At 42.8% G+C, this 22755-nt stretch overlaps 1 protein-coding gene across 3 annotated transcripts in view; it reads right to left on the bottom strand.

Moving 5' to 3' along the window:
- Positions 1-22755, bottom strand: part of SMPD3 (sphingomyelin phosphodiesterase 3) — a 351886-nt gene that overhangs the window by 287677 nt on the left and 41454 nt on the right. For all 3 annotated transcript variants that reach the window (XR_014528790.1, XR_014528791.1, XM_083514992.1), the window contains exon 2: positions 21531-21623. The gene's annotated coding sequence lies outside the window, so the exon portion shown is untranslated. The remainder of the gene's footprint in view (positions 1-21530; positions 21624-22755) is intronic.

Here is a 22755-nt window from a genome sequence, read left to right as displayed (position 1 = left end):
TTTCATGGCAAGCCACCAAAAACGCTTTCCCTCTTAGATTGCAGAAGTCACAGCAAGGCCTCTCTTGGGGACACTTTGCATACCCAATATGTGCACACAGAAGGCAGCGGCGGATGGCTGGGTGACTAACAGATCAGTTCAGCAACCAGGACAATGAGGGAAGCCTCATTCAGTCAGCATCCTACCAATGTAAATGGGGGTTGGTGATGGGGAAGGCCTGAAGTTATGAAATTATAATATCCATTGATTTTAGAGACATGATCCCCGCTTCTTTCCCATGAAGGAGGGAATGAGCCTTTTAAAATGTCACTTCCCCCATGCAATTTATATATGTATTGTATTTAAAATATTTGCTAAAATAATAATAATTAAACCTGCTGCCTGATTAATCAGGGCTGCTTTCTGAGTGTATGAAAATATTTCTAATGAATTAAGCCAGTTTTTGCCACCATGGTGCCCTCCAGCTGTTTTGGACTACAATGCCCATCGGTCCCAGCCAGCATGGTCAATGGTGAGGGATGCTGGGGGTTGTAGTCCACAAGACCTGGAAGGTACCATGTTGGCCGCCCCATCTAACTGATCTGGCAACTGAATGCTTCTACCTCTCAACAATGTGTACATTTCCAGACAAATCTATTATTGTATGAACTGGTTCCTTTCTTCCTGCTAAGCATTCTTTAACATGCCAGCATTGTGTGTGGTCTTTAAAAACAAGCTCTTGTATTTTTGCAAAGCATTGTGTATGAATCTCTCCAGGAAAAGGTGGGGTGGGAAAGAGAAGACTAACGGATTGGCAAAGAAGCACAGAGGGAAGGCAGAAATTGCTATCTGAACCTCTGCTGCATTAGCTTTGCTGTCAGTCCCTGGCTTCTATACCAACTCATCCCCTCTCCACAGTCAAGTGGTTCAACCTTCCCTTTGGCATCCATGACCAGGAAGCACGGATTCCATTGAACAGTTCTCAGCATCTCACTGCAGTGACGTTATGGAGACCTCCTCTGGGACAGGCACTGACCTAGTTCAGCGGTATCAATGGAAATAAACAGTGCTGGGAGTGGGGGGATTCTGCCCAGTTCCTACAGAACATTTGCAATGAACTCTGGGTAATAGGAGGAACCGAACAGCATCAAGCTGGAGACTCTGAGAACTGAAAGCACAGCTCTCTACAGTGAACGGCAATGGAAAACTATCAGAGCTGTAAAGAACCGTGAGTTTGTTCTGACAACAGATGAACCAACTTTCACCCCTGAAGGGAATATCTGTTTGGAGGGCTTTCTCCTAGGGATCCTTCCTTGTACATGGCAGTTCATAAGAATCCGTAGCCAAAGGGATAAAGAACGATGGGGAAGGGGCATAGCTCAGGGGTGCAACACCTGCTTTGTGTGCAGAAGGTTCCAGGTTCAATTCCTGGGGACTTCAGATAGGGTTGAGGAAGGCTTCTGCGTGGAAACCTGGAAAACAATTTCTAGCCGGAGTAGAGACAATGCTGAGGAATCTTAAACAAAATGGGCCAATTCAGCGTATTCTGGGGAAAGGACATTACTTGATTGTTTTGTATGCAGGAAGTCTCAGGTTCAATCCCTAACATCTGGGGAATGTCCAAGGGCAAGAGCTCATTATCGCAGTCCGCACAGCAGGGGAAAAGGCAGCATACAAATAATAATAATAATAATAATAATAATAATAATAATAATAATAATAATAATAATAATAATAATAATAATAAAAAAATAGCCATGCCTCCATGATAGTCCAAAAGTGCAGGCAGCAATGTTGATACACACGCACTCACTCTCACACACCCAAGAGCAGCAGTACATACCATAATACCCAGTTCATGAGTATCAGCATGATTGCAATCTTATGCAGAGTTCCCTAGGAGTAAGCTCCGCTGAACTCAATGGTGCTTAATATTGAGGACATATGTTTAGTTGGTTTGTTTATTTGTTTATCTATTTATTTGCATTTGTTAGTCATTTTATCTTGCCCAAAGCAACTTACAACCAGCCAACCAGCCAACAACCCACATTAAAATCAAGGGGCTGTTCAGCTCGTAACAGAAGATATTCAGACAGCTGAAATGCAACCTATACACTCTGAATACAAATGTAAAGCTTCTTGCCTAGGGGTAGGCAACCTAAGGCCTGTGGGCTGGATGCAGCCCAATCGCATTCTCAGTTAGGCCCACGGATGGTCCAGGAATCAGCATGTTTTTACATGAGTAGAATGTAAAATGCATCTCTGGGATATTTATGGGGCATAGGAATTCGTTCATTTCCCTCCCAAAAAATATAGTCTGGCCCACCACATGGTCTGAGGGACAGTGGACCGGCCCACGGCTGAAAAAGGTTGCTCACCCCTGATCTTGCCAATAAGCTTTAACTAGCATGAGGTAGAAACCCCATAAAAGAAAAGAAGCACCCAGCATCTACTTAACTATTTCCCATTATTCTCTGCTTTCCTCTATGCTAACCTGTCATTAAAACAAACTTGAAAGCCTTGTTATCATCTCATTCACTTGCAGCTATGGAATCATAGAACTGTAGAGTTGGAAGGTATCCACAGTGGTCATCGAGTTCAACCTTCTGATAGTCAGGAATCACAAGTTTGGAGTGGGAAAATGGGGAACTGAAAGAAATAGAAACTGACAATTCACCCGTCCCTAGAAACATCCAGTTTTCAGCAATCTCAGCCTCATAGACGAATGGTGCAGAGCAGCATAATTCCCTGTTTGGACTCTTAGCTACTCTGTCACGGCTGGTGTGATCATTAGGCTAGCTAGGCAGCTGCCTAGGGCACAGACCTCAGAGGAATACAATACTGACCTTTGCGGGTCAGAGATTAGTTTTTGTTATATAGTTTTGTGCCTTTCATTTTTTCTACAGGACACCTGTTTTTGAAAATTGTAGTTAGCTAAAAAAAAAATAATTGTGGCAGTGCAAGTAGTTAGCCTTGCCCAGGGTGCAAAATAGCCTGGCACCAGCAATGGCTACAGCAGCTCATCTTCCTGGGTTGGGACTTGGAAGCACATTTTCCAAAGAGCTGGAAGGGCCTTGACAGCAGCTCCAGGAAGCTTGCTGTGTTCTGATAACATGTGAACTGATCTGTCATGGCAGGGTTGGACAAGACATGCGGCGAACGAGAACAGTTTACTTTCCAAGCTGAAGAGATTCAGGGCAATTTTAAATTTATATTCAAGGGGAAAGAGCCAGAATAGAATGATAAATGGGAGCCTGCTGAGATCTTGGTAGCAGGTAAATGAAAGCGCAGTGTGCTTTGGATCATAGGGATAATGATTTATGATGATCGCAGGATGTTCCCTCCTCCTCTCCCCCAAAGGAAAAGGCAGTCGCAATCTGATAGCCATAGCCACATAAGGCTTCTGTCATAAAGCAGGGACAATACATAATTTTCCATTCAGTATGTTTTTATGCATGCCTGTTCCCAAATCTGCCTGTTCCCAAATGTCAACCCACTCTTTAGGTGCGGAGTCTGTCCTTCATAAAACACAAATGCAGCAAATAAAACACAAATGCAATCAAGACTAATCATCGATTTGAAAGGGACCTCGGAAGTCATCTCATGCAATGTCTAAAAAGCTTATGGAACTCACTGCTACATTGTGCAGAACTAGTCTCTTAATCCCCTTCCAGGTGTTCTTATGTGTACAATGCATGTGTGGAGGAAGGGGGCTCACTGCTGCTCTATACCTGATCTCCAAAGGTTCATTCAAATATCTGTAGGGAGCCCCTGCATATGTACAGGAGTCCCCTACAGACATCTGAATGAATGTGTTTAGGCTGGGTTCTGAAGCATGCAGCTCTCCCCTATTCATTGTACACAGAACAACACCTGAAAGGGGCTTCATATAACTTTTTAAAAATAGGTAAATTCATTGGTAGCTATTAGCTACACTGAATACATCCTCTATTTCCTGAGTCAGTGTATATGACCCTAAATGCCAGCTGCTGAAAGCAAATGATGGTGGGGTATCTGCTTTCATTGTCTGCTTGTGCATTTCCTGGAAGACTCAGAGTCTCATGCTCTTATCAACTGAGCTATCCATGTGTTCTTCAACTCTGATGTCTCTTGTTTGCCTAGATGGACAATTGGGAAGGTGTGTAGGAACTAACCTACTGTGCAATAGTAACATCTGTATTTGTGGCTCAACCAGCTTTTGTCTCTGGCTCCAGCAACATCTGACATGCAGCCCTAAGCATACCCTATAACTGAGAAGCCCTTGTGAACTCCTGGCCACCAATTCAACAGCTGGAGGGTGGGACCCGTAGCTTAGAATGCTGAAGATACTAGATACCAGTTTGAATTCCCTTTGAAAAGGGGAGCAGGGACCAGGCAGTTCATTGACTGAGACCCTGGAGAGACCCTGCCAGCCAGAATAGATGACAAAATTTGTCTAGATAGACAGATTGTCAGAAGCCCTATGGAACAAGTTTGCTGTGCAACAAATAAAAACAAAACACCAGCAGGCAGGCCATATAGACCAGGGCCTTTACGAAGACCAAAATTGGTGGTTGCTGCTTTTGGATGCAGCCGCAAGGATATGAGCTCACATTATATTTCAATGTGCCTCTTTCCATCAGTCCCATTAGCCACTGATTTCCTTCGAGGGCATGAATGTGGAATGAAGGAAAGAGACATTTTAAAAAAGGAACATTTGCCTTTTATTTCCCCCTCGCCGTTGCCACCTGCAAGCTCTGCTATACCATTCTGCTTCTGGTGGTTTGCTTTGAAAATTTACACTTTCTATAGTACTTTCAGAACTGGCAGCAAAGAAATGATTTCTGCAAGGCTGTATTACGGTTTCCTGATTTGGACAGTACTAGAGGCACTTTGAAATAATATCCTGGGAATTCATTAGGATGGATCCCATCTTGAGCTGCCTCCAACTCATCCCCTGAGATCTTAGCCTTCAAGCCTATTTTCTCCTCTCCTTCCTTTATTAGCTCTTGCTGACAATCATTGCAATATTTTCCTAGCAATTCTTCTCACCCATAGAGGAGATATGCAACCTATCTTCGCATACAACCTTGCCCATCGTGGTGCTTCAGCAGGGTCAAGGCTGGACTAACCATTGTGCTAAGGAATCTATAGAGGGGAGTCTTAATCGTGCTGTTTTTGGAGGTCCCGGGATGAATCAGCCACTGCGTTAAATAATGAAAAATGGAGGATAAATTTGGCTCAGTTTGACTCCACCCCTTTATATTTCACCATTCTCAGAATCATAGAATTGTAGAGTTGGAAGGGACACACAGGTCATCTAGTCTGAACCCCTGCAATGCAGGAATTACAGTTGTAAGAATCCTGGAGATATGGCCATCCAACCTTTGTTCAAAAACCTTCAACCGAGGAGAGTCCACCACTTTCTGGGGAAGTCTGAGTGATTGGGGCTTGGAAGAGTATAATATATGTGGCAGCCCTTAAACGGTGTAATTTCTTCTCTGCCAATGTGTCTGGTACCTTGATTATGTAACTTTTGTCAAATTCTGAATGTGTACCTCCTGGCCTCTAAGACCTGGGGCATATATCTCAGTATTCATCCTAGTCTCTTGACTGTATTTTGTTTTAACTGATTTTAATATTGTATTTTAAAATTACTGTAACCTGCCCTGAGACCTGATGGTGAAGGATGGGTAAGAAATGAATGAATAATAAATGTTGTTGTTGTTGTAGCACTTCCAGGATCAAAACACATCTATCCATCTCTGAAAATTGTGATATACAAAAAATGTCCATATTATGGGAAAGTGTGCACAAAAATGCAAATGTTAGTGAAAATAACATACAATCATGAATTATATTAGGGAAAATTGTTACTTGTAGAAATGTTTTTATTAGATAATGTTACACACAACAATGTTGGAGAAATATGCACTAGAATGCTGATGAATTTTCACAAAGACATTTTTTTAAAAGTTTGCAAACTGATGTGGAAATTTGGCAAATTGGACTAAAGACTGGGAAAATAAGAAACAGAGAGAACCAAAATGGACAGTTTCATCCGCCCCTATAAGTAACCTATAGAGTTGGGTATCTGTTGAAACCTGGCCTCCTGCCATTAATCAAATGCCTGGGAATGAAGCTGAGCTCATATTTTCTTCTAGAAAACTCCCTGCTGTTCAAAACAAACCAGCAGCTCTTCATTATGAAAGGAAGAAGCAATCCCCAGCTGGAAGGACATGAAAAATATGCACAGACTGGAAAGCATGATGTGCAGAATATGATCTGTAGTGCAAAAATATGGTCAGGAACCATGAATGGAAGGGAATAAAGACTTTTGCTCATGTCCCTTTTTATGCAATCAAGTAACTGTTATAGATATAAATTTAGAAACCCCTATTATTATGGACTGAAGCACCCTTGGGCATTTCTTTCTTGTTATTTTTCATTTCTCTTTGGTGCTCTTTCCAGTAATGACACTACATATTCTTTGGTCTGGAGTAACAGTGAGTAGGAGTGTGGTTTATATTATCCAAAGGGGGCCAGTATATAGAAAGGCAACATGAGGAAACGTAACAAAAGTGTCTTGTCAGGAAATCAAGGAGTATAATGAAGAAAAATAGGACTCATGGAAAGATGGGCCACTGTTTACTAGCAGCTGAGATCACAGATGAGGGCTGAGAGAAAGCAGTATTTATCCCTGCCTGTGGCAGAAAAACATACTTCCTCTCAAGAAGCTTGATGTGGCCTCAAAAGCAAGGAGACAAAAGTGAAATTGCAGGCTCCATGCTGGGGAGACTGTTCCTGCAATGGGATCAGTGTGTGCCCTTGCCAATACGAAGGCCCAAAGAGGGACCAACAAGGTAATAAAAGTGAAAAGGCCAGATGTCTTTGGCCGAAATAACTCAAAACCACTCAGACTTGATTGGATGGACCTGAAGAAAATGAGAGTGGAACAGGAAGTCCTAGGATGCCCATCCTTCTGTGTTCCAAGAGGGCATTACAAGCAAGGATTTATGTCCAAGAGAAAAGCCAGCCAAAGCTTTCGAAAGCCAGACCTGAAGGCTCCAGAAGCCTTCAGAGAGGAGACTGGCGCTGAAGTGGACATTGCGGAGAAATAAATAGGGGCCTATCCATTCACTAAATGGCAGACTTCGGCTGGTGGAACATTGTTGCATGGGAGAAGACATTACCAGAGATTGCTGTGCAACCGTTAAAGATGGTTGTGCAACCAGTTAGCACACATAGAATTGTAGAGTTGGAAGGAACCTCGAGGGTCATCTAGTCCAACCCCTGCAATGCAGGAATCTTTTGTCCAATGTAGGGCTTGAACCCACAACCTTAAGATTAAGAGTCTCATGGTCTATCAACTGAGCTAGAAGGCAAAGCTTCCTAATTATGCACTTTCCAAAACAATAGAAGAACCAAAAACACAACTATCCTCTAAATTTCTTACTTCTCTGAAATTTGCAATGCACCTCTCTAATGCTGAATTGTGTACAAAAATGTATATATTGGGGTAAAGTGTACATAAAACAGAATACATTAATGAAAATAACATGCAAAAATGCATCGGGCAAATGTGCATATTTAAAAATGTATATCGGGAATAATTTGCATTAAAATGCTTATGAATTTTCATGAGGACTTAAGAAAAACCCACAAACTGATGTGGAAGTATGAACTGAACTTAAGATTGGAAATTTTTCCACATTTTGCAGTGCCGTTCTCCAGCCAAGTAATGTGTACAAAAATGCATATAGAAGGCTTTGTGAGTTTTGGTGTTCCAAAAACAGTTGCTCAGAATATACCTCAGCTATGGAAATCATGCAGGCATTTATCGCCCATAAGCGAACACCACTAGGCCAATGCACACCAAATGTCTTTGTGAGGTAGCGACGGAGAGGTCAGCTTCTGCAAACAGCCACTCTCAGGGGGCAGAGATATTCTGTGCACAAGCACCTCCTGTCTGCTTTGGCAGCCACAGGGCTTGGCTGCTTGACCAAAGAGCCAGTGTGCAGCCAGCAGGAGGCTTCTCAACACCCCCACAGGTCATTCAAGGTTGCAGAGTCAAGAGACTTTTCCATCCTATAGGCTGGGAAAAAGGAAGAAGCCCCAAAGTTGGGGTTTCACCCAGCTCAGAAAGAGAGCTGAACTGCTGCGAACAAATGCTGTTGCCAAGCATCAGAATTACCCAGTTTGGATTGGAATATATGACTTTGGCCTAGTTATAATCTGTGCTGGCATTCCAAGCATGGCTCATTGGTCTTCTCTAAGCCTTGAATTACAACCCGAGCCAAAGCTCTCTCTCTCTCTCTCTTTTGCAAAATCTCCCCCCAAAATTGAAGTTTTTGAGGAAATTCGCCAAAAAAGCAACACTTCAGATATGGGTTGCCATAGCTGGACATTTTTACCAATTTTGGGACATTCTGCCTGAATGCTATTTCTGACGGACAAATCCAGGATATTTCCAGGAAATTCCAGATGTATGGCAGCCCTATCCTAGTAACTCTTGTCTATTCTGATGTATTTGCAATCTGTTGTAAGATGCTTAGTGAACTTCGGCTAGTAAGTGGGGTCTACAGAATATTTTTTGGGAGTAGTGATGCTACAGTATATGCCCTTCCCACGGGGCAGTCTGCTGAGGAAATGAATCTCATTGCATTGACTTATTGTAGCAGCTCTGGGTTTTTCTTCCAGTGAAGAAAGAAAAGAAGAAATAAGCCTCCAGTACTTTATATTTTATTTTCAGATAGTTTAAACACACGTAGAATTTCATCCCATGCAACGCAGGAAAAATTGGGCCCCGCTCTCTTTTCAGCTAGACTCCATGTATGGCTTAAACATTGCTGACCACACACCCATTTTAATTATCTTGCCACAGGGCAAAAACAGGTGAATGAGAATTCATTCTGGGATGCAGCAATTTTCAACATATCCTGCTATTTTTCCTTTGTAAAGGGGAGATGACTCTCGCTTATTCCTAGGTGATATCCTTCTCTTTCTTATGACTGCTCCTTTCCCGCTCAGTAATATTTTCTTACTGGGAATAAAATTAAGATCAACATTCCCCAGACTAAGTATTTAAAATTAGCAACACAAGCTGTTCCTTTTCTTAAATGTCTTTATTATTGCAAAGAATAACAGTGCCAGCCCTATGCCGATTATTAATACTTAAGAAGGCAATGTTGGCACGCCACTTGGAAGTTTTGTGTAAAATCCTGCCGTTAGAGCTGTGGGTGCCAAGGGATTTGTGGATCTGGGTTATGCACAGGATGGAAAATAGGATCCTCACTGTTTCATTATTTGGGGCTACTGTAACATTGCTTCTCCACTCCTGCCTCCCCCCCCATACCACTTAAAAATAACACAAAATGTGTCCAGCAAGCAAAAAATCCCAGTGAAGTGAACCGTAAGCTGAGGCGATCCCTTCTGCAACATTATAAAAGCAAGCTGTTGATCAAGGCTTAATTATGCAGCAATGTTGGGTGCTTTTTTTTTTACTAGTCCTGTACAAAAATGATGCTTTAAAGGCTAGCCTCACATCCTCAGAGCTGTGAAAAAAGCTAGTATCATTAGGGGCATTTTGCAGAAGAATGTTTTACAGGGAAATGTTCAGCAATCCTCCCATATTTATTTCAATGCATTTATTTCAAGATGGTTGCCTTTGAATGTGGGGCTCAACAAATTATTGGAGGATAAGGCTATCTATCGCTATGAACAGCAAAGGTTGTGTTCTACTTCTGGTGTTGGAGGCAGAATGCTTCTGAACACCAATTGCTGGGAAGAGAGCTGTGGTGCCATTGTCCCGCTTATGGGTTTCTTATCAGCATCTCGTTGACCACTATGAGAACAGGATGATGCACTAGATGGGCCTTTGGTCTGATCCAGTAAGACCTCTCATGGAGCCTCCACATGGTGACGTAAACCGGGGGGGGGGGAGAGAGATCTGTTGCATATTAAACTTGCTTCCTGCTTAATTTTGAAAGACTAAATGGTTTATTGTGGCGCACATGTTAGAAAGAATTAGAAAGGTTATGTCATAATAAATGTCAGGGTTGCACTCCCTCTGAAGGAGCAGGTATGTAATTTCGGGTGCTCCTGGATCCAACTTTGTCCCTTAGCTCTGTACTGGTTAGGATGGAGGTTTACTGGTGGGAGTCAGATTGCAAAAGATCTGGAGAGCACCAAGTTTGCAAAGTTGTTCTAGAGATTTTTATGATTCCCTGGCAAGCCTTATGGATTCTGCCCCACCCCCATTCTCTCTCTCTCTCTCTCTCTCTCTCTCTCTCTCTCTCTCTTAATGCCACGCAACCCTGGACATGGCAATATTGAGTTTTCTATTATTCTAGCTGTAGGCCACCAGTAGTTAATGAAAGGGAAAGAACACTCCATTTCCTTAGGTATTGAGGCTTTGCAAATAAATGAAGATTGTGGTGGCAACAAATTTTCAGTGACGTCAGCTACAATTCCAGCTCATCAGTTTGCCAGCAATCGTTAAGTATTTATGTATCTCTTCACCACCTTTTCCAAGTGATTTATAGGTAAGATTCAACTGTTAAATATTTCAGCCACCGGTGCTCATTGCAGGCTGCTTTTGGCAGAGTCAGTCAGAAGATTTCTACACTATATTGATCAAAAGCTTTCAGCATCCAGCAGCGAGACAGGGGAAAGTCTCGACAAGAACAACATAATCTGGAGCTCTGCTGGAATGCAAGCTGATTTAAAAGTTGAGACAACGGGGGAGAAGAATAAAGATGGTTTGTGTTACTGAACAACCATCTCTTGTCTTAATTGTCCCTAGATTAGGCCTGGACAGTTTGTGCCCCACTCACTCCAGTACAATCCATGACTATGAATGGATGGATCTGTCAGTTTTTGGTCACTTTTATCATTGCCATCTGTTGTGAACTTCATATTCCTTTCTTTGCAGAAGGCTACATTTTGAACACGCCTTTGGGATGCTTCTGAAATTGTCCTCACTGAAATTTCTTCCTGGATTTTGGAGTTCTGAATTGACTATCCTTGTATACCAAAGCAGAACCAATACCTTAGGAATCCTCAATTCCTCAATGGCAGTCTCTCTCTCTCAATCTCTCTCTCTCTCTGTCTCCATCCCTTTGTTCTTAATGTTTTCACAGATCCCTAAGCCTGAGCAATTTGATGCAGCTGTCACTTTCTTTGGTTCCTTCGTGACTTTTCCTTCCCAAACTAAAAATGCATAGGCAAGCATTGACAAGGTATTGTGCAAAAGAAAAAGAAAAAAAACCTTCTTTGGGTCATATGCATGATGATACAGAGCTGCTTTTGTTGGCGATCAGCTTAACCCACTGTTGCTCAGTGGAAAAAGTCCTAGCTCAGTGGTAGACCATCTGCTTTGCATGCAGAAGGTCCCAGGTTAAATCCTTCCAGTTAGGGACTGGAATGATCCCACCTGAAACCCTGGAGAGCTCCTGTCAGTTAATGTAGACCAGACAGCTCTATATGGCCCAACAGTCTGACTCAATATAAGGCAGCTTCCTGTATCCCTACCTTGATAGGAAGATGTAGCGGAGCATCAGCTTTGCAAGGAGACAGCCCCTGATTCAACATCCAGCATCTTCAGGTAGGACTGGAGATCTCCATGGTCTTAAACCCTACAGAGATGCGGGCAGTCAGTGCAGACCCTCCTGATTTACATGGACCAATGGTCTGACTCTGTTTGAGGCAGCCTCCGATTTTGTTCCTATTTGGAAGAATAGGGCTATAGCAGTGGAACATGTGTTTGGCATGCAGAAGGCCCCAGGTGCAATGCCAACCATCTCCTGTTAGGACTGCTGAACCCTCTTCCAGTCACTGTAGACAATGCTGAACTAGGTGGGCCAGTGGTATTAATTTACTTGGGTAAATGCGGACAAGGTGTGGAGTCTTGTGTTTACAGACCTTGTCCGCATTTACCCAAGTAATCCATTGGAGAGATGAAATAAGGTCAAGCGATGAGTTCCTCTCCTCAGTGTCACAGCAGAGGTCTGGAGTGGATAATGATGGCAAGTGGGAAAGAGAGGCCATCTGCTTATTAGCGAGATGCTTTAATATGCTTTCTATATTTAGAAGGCAAGTCATAGTTAATATTTATAAGGCACGCTTTCAATCAGGTGGCTAATTTCCGCTTTCAGGCAGTTGGACACGTTATTACCAAAAGGCAGCTCTAACATGTATACCAGAAGGCAATGTTTGTTTCCTGCTTTAGCAAGAGGCAGGAACAGAATTTACCGTTCCAATCTGGCGTCGTCAACTGGGCTGCCTGAACAATGGGTGACAAAGGAGGGATAAGCAACCTGGTGGCCTAAAGATGTTGTAGAACATCTGGCTCCCATCTGCCTCAGCCAGCATGGTGAATGGCCAGGGATCGTGGGAGTTACAGTCCAGAGACTGCAGGAAAGCACTAGGTTGGGTAAGCCTGGATTAAAGCATCGTATCTGGTATGAAAAACTAGTCTTGGTACACACTGAAGACTAAGGGTTGTAGCCAATGATAGTCCAGCTCTGGGCAGACACACTGAAATTAATGTGCATGACTAACTTAGGTCTGTCCATTTCAATGGATCTACCCTGACTAGAACTTACTTGGTGGCCACCCTAACAAATGTATTATGGCAAAAGCTTCTAGCATTTGTTAGTCTTTGAGTTGCTACAAAACACTGCTGCTGTTTTTGCTGCCACAGACTAACTCAGCTTCCCTTCTGCAAAATTTTTGGGATGGATGGCCTGCTTTGGTTTTTAATAATTGGGATTTTAAAAGCTTTGTCTTAGGAGCACATACATAGCCACTGTACATCTTGTTCCTTTGCAATTAATATGTGCTGTATTTTTCGTGTATAACAAGCCCCCGTGTATAACATGCCCCCTATTTTTGGGGACTCAAAATTAAGAAAATGGGGGGGGGGAGAGATTGCCCCTGTGTATAAGACTACCCCCCCTTTTAACATTACTTTTTTTAGTAAAAGAAAACCCTAGTCTTATACACAGAAAAGTACAGTAACCTCAGTCAACATGTAAACATGACCAGTCCATGTTCTCTGCAGTGCTTGAATAGCCTGGTGTCCTTTCCCCCTTTTTGAAATATAACCAGTGTTGTATCCATCTTCAGTGCTGTGAAGGCTGGCTCCCTTTGTGATATTCTGGGCCATTTTCCAAAAGTTTCTGCTTTCATTTTATTAAAAAATAAGGTTATAGGCAATGCTTGCGTAGAATGAAATGTGCTCCCGCCTTTCAATGTTCTTTCCAATGAGTTCAAAAATGCTAGGATGACTGACAAGTGTCAAATCCCCATTTTTTGTTTCCCCCCCTGTCATTAATATTCAATGGCATTAAATTGGCCAGCCTGCATTTGGGATCTGGATGTTCCACACTGATTCCCTTCACACCCATTTCCATGGATCTGGACTAAAGTCCACGTGGGGGATTTTGCTTAGCCTAAGGGCCACATTCTTGGTTGGGCAACCTTCCAACATGCCAGTGGTCGATGGGGCCAGAGGCAAAAGTAGGTAGGTAAATGTAAATATTACATGAAAAGGGGTGTTGGAAGGAGACTTGCATGCAAGGCCCCCTTTCACTTTCAGCCTGCCTGTATTCTCTCTCAATGGATGAAGAGAGATATTAGATTCCCTCACCGTAAAAGGCCTGACTAAGGGCTTATTTGTAGCTGGTTCACACATGTAAGTTTATCTTTCCATCACTGTAAAATCTAATGATGGCCAGGAAATTTAATAAAATCATAAAAATAAATAATTGTGAATGGTCTGTTTTTGCTAGAACACCACATATAGAATTCCCATCATATCAAAAACCATTATTTTAAAGAGTGGAGCCAATCAGATTTCAGCCAAGGAATTCCAGCCCTTATGATACCTAGCATGAAATTTGCATATTGAACAACAACTGCATACTGGGTTAACATTTTCATCAATTTATTGACCAAAACCAAAAGATTCTTTTCCTGGTCAGTCACCACCAGTTCAGACTCCAAGGGTGTGTATGTGAAACTGAGAGCTTTTGTCCCAATGTGCATCAATTCTCTCTCTCTCTCTCTCTCTCTCTCTCTCTCTCTCACACACACACACACACACACCCCTCACACTGTGGGATTATCAAGAAACCTGACCACTTTACAGCTTTCTCCTAACTTCAAATCACTGATGATCAAGTTAAAAAGAACTGGTCCCAAAACTGTCCACAGAGGGCAAGTAAAACTGTCGCAGAGTAAAGATTTTGCCCTTGCTCTGAATTAGGTTTGTTTGACCACAGTTTACATAGCCAAATCTCATTGACTACATGATAATCTCACTGTTTCCAGCAACAGAAGACCAGTGTGAATAAAGAACCTTTATGTGAGCAGGGAGGAAAGTTCTGCTTAATTTAGATGAATGCAAGAGGACTGGTAAGTTTTGCAGCTGCAAAGGCTTTTTGAAGGATGTTCAAAAACCTCTCTAGAGTGTTTGAAAAAAGCACCAGGAAGGGGAAATAAACTTCACAGTGTTTCCCTTTATGTACTAAATCTTCTAATTTCCAAGAGAGCTGCAATAAACAAACCTGGTAAGATGTTCAGCTGAATCACATACGTGCTACTTTCCAAATGGATATTGAAATGAGGGGATCTTCAATGCAGACCTAACAAAATGGAATGCCAGATAGGGTGAGGAAGCAGCTGAGAAATCTCCATATCAGAAAACGAGCACCTATTCATTAATTTTGTTTCGTAAAAAATTATATACCACTTGACTGTAAACAAAAAACCTCAAAGTGGCGGTCCTCACCTTAGGCATCCAAAGGAGTAGGTTGTTAGGGATGGCAGCAGATTCTGCTTTAAGCGGATTGCACCCAGCTGCAGACCTGGCAGTCAGAGATGTGTATCTATCTGTTAGTCCTGTTTTATTATCATCATTTCCTATAATGTAAGATGTGGGTGTCGATTCATGGAGAGAACCCCATAAAGTGGACTAGAACAAGCCCAGCAATAAAGTCTATGGTGGAGACAGCTAAACTATGGAATGTCGAAAGTATTAACCTGGAGACAGAGAGGAAAGAAAAATTGGGGGAGCGAGGGGTGGGGATTAGCCTGCTTGAGCCACTAGGAGATTATAGAGCAGGTATGGGGAACCTTAGGCCCAGGGGTCCAAATACAACCACAGGCCTCTCTACCTCGCCCCTGGGAGTCATGCATTGCTCACTGGTCTTGCCGTCACTTTCCTCAAGTGCTTTAATCTGGCTAGAATGTGCCCCTTGGACTGCAATGATTCATCTCACTTGTATGGTTGCCGGATGCAGAGCTGTGGACATGTTTATGTGAGTTATTTTATTTAACAACATTTTATACTGCTTGATTTTCATCAGACCTCTTAGAAGAAATGTTAAAACAGTTAAAAACATTTAAAGATAATTAAAGTAAAACGCGCCAACATCTATGTGTCTGGATACAGGCACCACTTGGGTGGCCTCAAGCTGTGAAGCGGTTTATAAATCTGTACAATGAAATCATACACCAGGCGATATCTCTGCAGTCATTCAGATATTCTTTCATAACTTTCCATGAAGGAGAGTTTGTTTGCCCTGAAGCCTGACCCTTGGCGTCTGCTCTTGCATATTATGGAGACGGTGGTGGGATTAAGGGTCTGGTGATGGGGGATATGACTGGAACAAAGTGACTGAACACTAATATACAAATCGTGGCATTACAAAATCAGTTTGGGAGACAGGTGGGATGCGTGTACACACACACACACACACACACACACACAGCCTTCTGGAGAAGGCTTCCCAAGCTAAGCATGCTTTTTAGAAATTTCACGGCATTTGTCTCTCCTTAGATATCCCCTAGGGAACTGCGTTGGCATGGAAACTGTGAGCTCTTATGAATGGTTGACTCTTTGCTTCTTTAAACAGTCATCTGATTCTTTCCACTTTGCTCTCTAGAATCAGGCACATTGCTTTTTTTGCTTTTTTTTTTGCAAACCTGGTATTTCAGAGGGGGCGGTTAAAAGCATAAATTTTATTTCTTAATTAATCAAATTTAATATAGGAAACATATTGAAGGTGTGTTTGTAATATCTTGCCTCGCAAGAAACATGTGTGGGAATACTATTGGCAGTAAAACTGCCCCCCATCTCCTAACTGCGTATAGTATTCAAAAAACCATGGATTTATATAGCAGAATTATGATATTGGTAGTTTTAGTCTTAATTCCTTTCCTAATGATCCCTAATATGGAATTCACCTTTTTCAGCACAGCTAAACACCGGGCCAGTATTTTCTTTGACTGATCTACCACAACTCCCAAACGTCTTTCCTGATCAGTCACCACTGTGCAGACCCTGATGTATAAAGTTAGGAGCGCTTTTTGCCCAGTTTCAGCCAGTTTAATGCCTATTCACCAATTCTCCTTTGCATCAAAAATCTGTCCTGAGCAATCTTCACCACATACAGTTGTGACTGTAGTTTCAGAGGCTTCTGGGGGTTGTGCTAATGTAAAGTAGCCCTCATCCCACATTGTTGCTGACCATAGAAGTATGATCTAATACAGTAGCAATAGACCACCTTCTCATCCACTACCCAGTAGGGCCATAAGGATTAACAGATGGAACCTAGTTAGTTTTGCAACAGCCTGGTGATTATTGGGATGTGGTAACACAGAGGTGGGCTTTTTCACTGACAGCATCAGTGTTGTGGAATGCTCTACCTGCTGAAATATGAGAGGCTCCATCAGTATTGGCTTTCTGTTTGTTCTTGAAGACACACCTCTTTAGACAAGCATTCCCCTGATCCACGTGAACCTCCTCTGTAAATTGTTTTAATTGCAGTTTTAACTATTATGCTGTCTTGATTGGCTTTTTATTGTACATTTTAATTATGGGTGTTTAATTTTAATGTTTTGATTATTATTTTTATTGTGCATTTTAAATGTGTGTGGCTATATTTTTTCTAATTCGTTGTATACTAGGAAACTGATTAGAAGCCATTTCGGCCAATGAGCAATATTAAAATTATGTCATGTCATGTCATGTCATGTCATGTTATGTTATAATGGGACTTTTGATGGTTCAAGGTATTTCACATATGTTATCTCATAGTCATAGTCCTGTGAGGTAGGTCCTCCCCACCGCAGGTTCCCATATTCTCCATTCCCTGCTGTATTCAAGCCAAAATATGTGTTAAAGGTAAAGGTAAAGGTACCCCTGCCCGTACGGGCCAGTCTTGACAGACTCTGGGGTTGTGCGCCCATCTCACTCAAGAGGCCGGGGGCCAGCGCTGTCCGCAGACACTTCCGGGTCACGTGGCCAGCTTGACAAAGCCGCATCTGGTGAGCCAGCACCAGCGCAGCACACGAAAACGCCGTTTACCTTCCCGCTGGTAAGCGGTCCCTATTTATCTACTTGCACCCGGAGGTGCTTTCGAACTGCTAGGTTGGCAGGCGCTGGGACCGAGCAGCGGGAGCGCACCCCGCCGCGGGGATTCGAACCGCCGACCTTTCGATCAGCAAGCCCTAGGCGCTGAGGCTTTTACCCACAGCACCACCCGCGTCCCTAAAATATGCGTTACTGTAATTTTAAAAAATCCATGTTCTTCTCCTGTCTTTGCCTCCTCCATTTCCTTTTCCTTTCTCCGTGTCAGTTTAGATTTGAAACCCCTTGGGACCATGTAAGAGAGGAAGGGCTGTTGTCTTCATGGCCTGCATGGAAACTCCCCAGAGGCACCCTCTTTGCATATTTATGCTTGCACCTTAGGTCTGATCCTCCAGGGCACTTCTTTTGTCGCCTGCTGGATCAGAACAAAGGCCTATCTAGCCCAGCACCTTATTTCACACAGTGGCCAAGCAGATGCCAATCAAAAGCCCGCAATCAGGGCATGGTCCCAATTCCCCCTCTCCCACGCATATTCTCCAGCAACTGGTATTCAAAGGCATACTACTGTTCTTAAGCAGTGTGACTTCTTTCCCCTACAATTATGAGATGAGGCTGGGAGACAGATTAAAAAGGTAAAGGGACCCCTGACCATTAGGTCCAGTCGTGGCCGACTCTGGGGTTGCGACGCTCATCTCGCTTTATTGGCCAAGGGAGCCGGCGTACAGCTTCCGGGTCATGTGGCCAGCATGACTAAGACACTTCTGGCGAACCGGAGCAGCGCACGAAAATACCATTTACCTTCCCGCCACAGCGGTACCGATTTATCTACTTGCACTTTGACGTGCTTTTGAACTGCTAGGTGGCCAGGAGCAGGGACCGAGCAATGGGAGCTCACCCCGTCACAGGGATTCAAACCGCCAACCTTCTGATCAGCAAGTCCTAGGCTCTGTGGTTTAACCCACAGCACCACCCATGTCCCGGGAGACAGATTACATCTACCTTAAGAACACAAGAACATTAACAACACAAGAAGAAGAGCCTGCTAGATCAGTTCAATGGCCTATCTAGTCCAGCATCCCGTTCTCACACTGACAAACCAGATGTTTGTGGGAAACCTGCAAGCAGGATGTGAGCGCAAGAGCGCTCTCTCCTCCAGTGGTTTCCAGCAACAGGTACGGTATTTGGAATCATGGCTGCCTCTAACTGTGGAGTCAGAGCATAGGCATTTTGGCTAATAGGCATCAATGGACCTCTCCTCCATGAATAGACCTTACTTACTTTATTTATTTATAGTTGCTTGCTGCATTTTTATTTCTTCTTTTTTTTTTTGGCCTCAAAGCGACATACAATTTGAAGGGGAAAGCATGCAATACCATATTAAAACACACTCGAAGATTGAAAACTTTATTAAATAAAAGCGCTACCTGGCTGCATGTAAATGAATACCTTCCTTAGTCACCCTCCTCTAATTGCTAAGCAGTTTGAATGACAAGTATGTGCAAACGAGATCAATGTAATTAAGGTGTGAGCAACGAAGGCAAATCAATATTTGAAGGGCAAACTTGGAGGATAAGGTGGCTGAGGCTGCCCTAATAGCATGTTCTGGAGGCAGAAGGCAAGCACCTTTTGACAACCTAAGTGCACGTAGGGTGGGTTAATGACTGATTTGAGGACTGGGGGGTGGGTGGGTGTCAATGGGTGTTCATTTTAATCATTTGTTCAAGGAGGGTGAGGGTGGAAACCTTTTCAGCCCAAGGACAGCATCACCTTGTGAGCAAACCTATGTTCAAAGGCACTATGTTCAAAGGCATAAGCACTCAAGGATGGTACAAAGCAGCGGCCAGTAAAGAGTGTGTTTGCTAGAGAGGCAGTGTGGTCTGGGGAGAGTTCTAAGGGCCAGATATTGAGGCCTGGAGGGCCACATTCAACCCCCCACCTGGAGGTTCCCTATTCCTGCCTTGGAACCATAGGGTGGTATTCAACAGAGTTTATTCGGGATAGACCCATGGAAATTAATGGAAATGACTAGGTAAACTCCATTAATTTCAATGGGTGTGCTTTGAATAAAGCTTCATTTTTGTCTGCTTTATTGCTGTTGTCAATTTTTTAAAAAAACAACCCATTGAGTTATTGTTTTAAATTATATTGTTAGCTACATTGGACTTGTTGAGGAACGGTAAATGTTAAAATAAACAATTTATCTGGGGAGAAATTTGGATGAGGAGTATTTTGGAAGCTCTTCCACCTACCATATCTCCTCTTTCAGAGAGTGGTGGGAGGGGGGAGACCTAATGCTGTGCAGTGACAAAATGGGATATAATAAAAGGTTGCACAGGAAATAAAGGAAATAAGATTATACTAATTCAAACACTCCATAAAGAATGGACCTGCTGCCTTAATTCAGGCAATTTGAATTATTAATGATTCTTTTTTCTTTCTTTCCTCCCCGAATACTCTGTGAATGTTCCCTTGGTAAGACTTCCTCAATGCCTGGATCAGGAAATTGGGGAAATCAGTTTTCTAAAAGGTCAAATGCTAACAGCGAGCAAGATTTGTTCTTTCACACATGGCCTGGTTTCCTTCACTGGCAGAGGCTGGAAATCATAACCTCGCACGTTCTGTACGGAGAGCAAAGGAAAGAATAAGCACCCAATGTCCGTGAGCTACCTTTCTCTGTGCAGAATACAATCCTGTAAAATGCAAGGCACTTTCCCCTGAGGGTCAGATTGGCTAATGAAAACCACATATCTTAAAATACAATTCACAAGCAATAGGAGATGAAATACTACAACAGAAAGCTTTAAAAAAAATGCATTCAAAAGCCCGAGAAAGCACAGGAGCCAAGCATCATTCCCTGCCCGAGTAAGATCTACAAACTTGGGGCAACACAGGGAGGCCACTGAAAATGGCATCCCCGCAATGGTTTCTCTCCACGTCATTGTGACATCGTCATAGTGCGCCTTCATCCAAAGCTTTGCTCTCTGGTGTTGCCTGAAGGGCCTTCCCTTGCTGGAAGACTTCAAAGAGAAAGGAGACAGGCATCTGATGGGTGTTTCCCATATCTCAGGGATGAGGTCCTTTGCAGCTCAAGGGCCACATTCCCTTTGAGAAGCCACATGCCAGTGGTGGATGGGGCCAGAGGCAAAAGTGAGTGGGGCAACATGTGTACATTTCACCTATGGCACACACAAGCACACCCCTCTCTAGTCACCTACGTGACTTGCAAGAGGCATTACCAGAGTTCAAGCCAAGGAAAAAGACTTGGGATGTGAAGCAGGGCCAGTGAGGGGTGTGGCCTGGGAAGAGTTCTGAGGGCCAGACAGAGAAGCCTAGAGGGCCGCAATCAACCTGGGGCCTGAGGTTCCCCATCCCTGCTATAGGGGTTGGACTAGGTACAAAATCCCTCATAATTTTTTTTCTGTAATTCCCAAACCAGAGCCAATGTTGTCAATTTGAGGCAGGAACACTGGTACCATGTTCTTGTGACGTGAGTCACCTTCACATATTAACTGTATAAAGAGGGTCCATGTAATTAAAAAGAAATACGTTTTCCTGAGTCACTGAGATTTCATGCCCTACTGACCTCCTCCTCTACCAGAAACAGGGCCAATTTCCATGCAAGAGCATAAAATGGACCCAATTTAGACATTAAAAAATGGCAGCATTCAGAATCCAGAGGGATAAAATTTCAGTCACCCAGGATACTCTGCAGTTGGCCTCACAGTCATCAAATTCCAACAAAAAATATTTCAAAGGGAGTGTCTATGGTAAAAACTGTTGAATTAGAATTTATCAGCAAGTTTGATTTGATTGCTTAGAGCTCAGTCGAAACCAAGGTTTCCTTTCCCACTACAGATGTGAAATTATTGATTGGATTATGTTGTTCCCAACACTGCAAATTGTCGCTGTGCTTATCTTGGTTTCCTTTGACGCCACAGCTTTTGTGCTGGACCACTTCAGCATGAGGGTGGGAGTGGTACTGCACAACCTGAATGCTCCAGTGGAATATAATAGCCACCTGGACAGACAAAATTAGTACCCAAGGTATGTAAGTTCTAAGGTGAACTTAACTCCCTAAACAGTAGTCGTAATGATGATAAGCCTGAAGCCCCATGTCATTACTTCTAGGCTGTTGTAGATCATTTCTAAGGGTACATTTTGAAATTCTGATAAACTATAGAAACAAGTGACTCACCTGAAAAAGACCTGCTACTGTCTTGGGCTCCCTGTTTCAAGATTCATTCAGCCTTTCCTTCCTTCATAAGCTTGTTAAAGTCGGGTTCCTTTCCTGAAATAAAATGAATATAATTCAATGTTACTTGTGAAGATTTGGGAATGAGCAAGACGTCTCTCTCCCTCTCTGAGTTACGATCATGCTGGATTATGTCCCAGCGTGAAATGTAAAATCATTATATGCTTCTTTGTGAGACCTTTTGTTATCCATGGCTGTATTTATTTCTCTGCCTGAAAAGAATATGTCTGTGTAACTTGCACAGTTTCCATTTTATTTTGAACACTGTCTCAGCCACATTTCAGTTATTTCTGGAAAACATTGCTAAAACTGTGCATCGCTGTTATTGTTGTTTGGTTTTTCCAATGCTGATTTAATATGTGAGTCTGATTCATATGGGCAAATCTGACATGCATGAAATCAAGGGATGCACAAGGAGGGAGGAAGAGAGAGAGGAAAAGGAAGAAAGGTGGGAAGATTCCACAAGGAATTTGTAAGAAAAATTTGCCTACAGTGGACAAAAATTAAATAGCCAAGTTCAAAATAAATGCCTTTGACCTATCGAAACCAGAGCATAAGGTTTCTACGATTTATTTTATGAGTTTGTTAAATGATACAACGATGAAATAATATGTTCCAACTCAAAAAGATAATGCATAGCTAGAAAAGGACACCCATGTGCCTTATGGCTGGTCAGCGTACCTGTCCATAGGCTACACCAGAATTGGATGGAATACTCCGCTAGGGATGAGGGATAAATTGGAGTCAGTTCACATTTAATCTAATTCACACTTTCTAAAACAATGGGGACCAAAACACAGCCAGCCTTTCCAACTCACACTTCTCCAAATGTTGAATGCATTATATTAGGCTAAAGTGCACATAAAATATCATGGTAAAAAGACATGATATTAGGCAAACTTGCTTTGCAAAATATGTATATTAGACAAGATTACATTTAAAATGTGCATAGAAGGAGAAATTTGCACTTAAATACTGATGTGTTTTCATGAGAACTTGAAAAAATACAAACTGATCTAGAAATCTGGAGAAGTGAAGATCTGGAAAGTAAGAAACTGGGAGAAGTCCACTCACCTTTCCTGGTGGAAGCACTCCCCCTGCCCTTCACAATCCAATGAGGGAGGCCCCGATGCCTACGCCCAATGTCTTACATCTGTGGTCAATAAAA

Source organism: Podarcis liolepis (genome assembly GCF_965112155.1).
Source record: "Podarcis liolepis genome assembly, chromosome: 7".
Lineage (NCBI taxonomy): Eukaryota > Metazoa > Chordata > Lepidosauria > Squamata > Lacertidae > Podarcis > Podarcis liolepis.
This window is presented reverse-complemented; position numbering and strand designations above follow the sequence as displayed.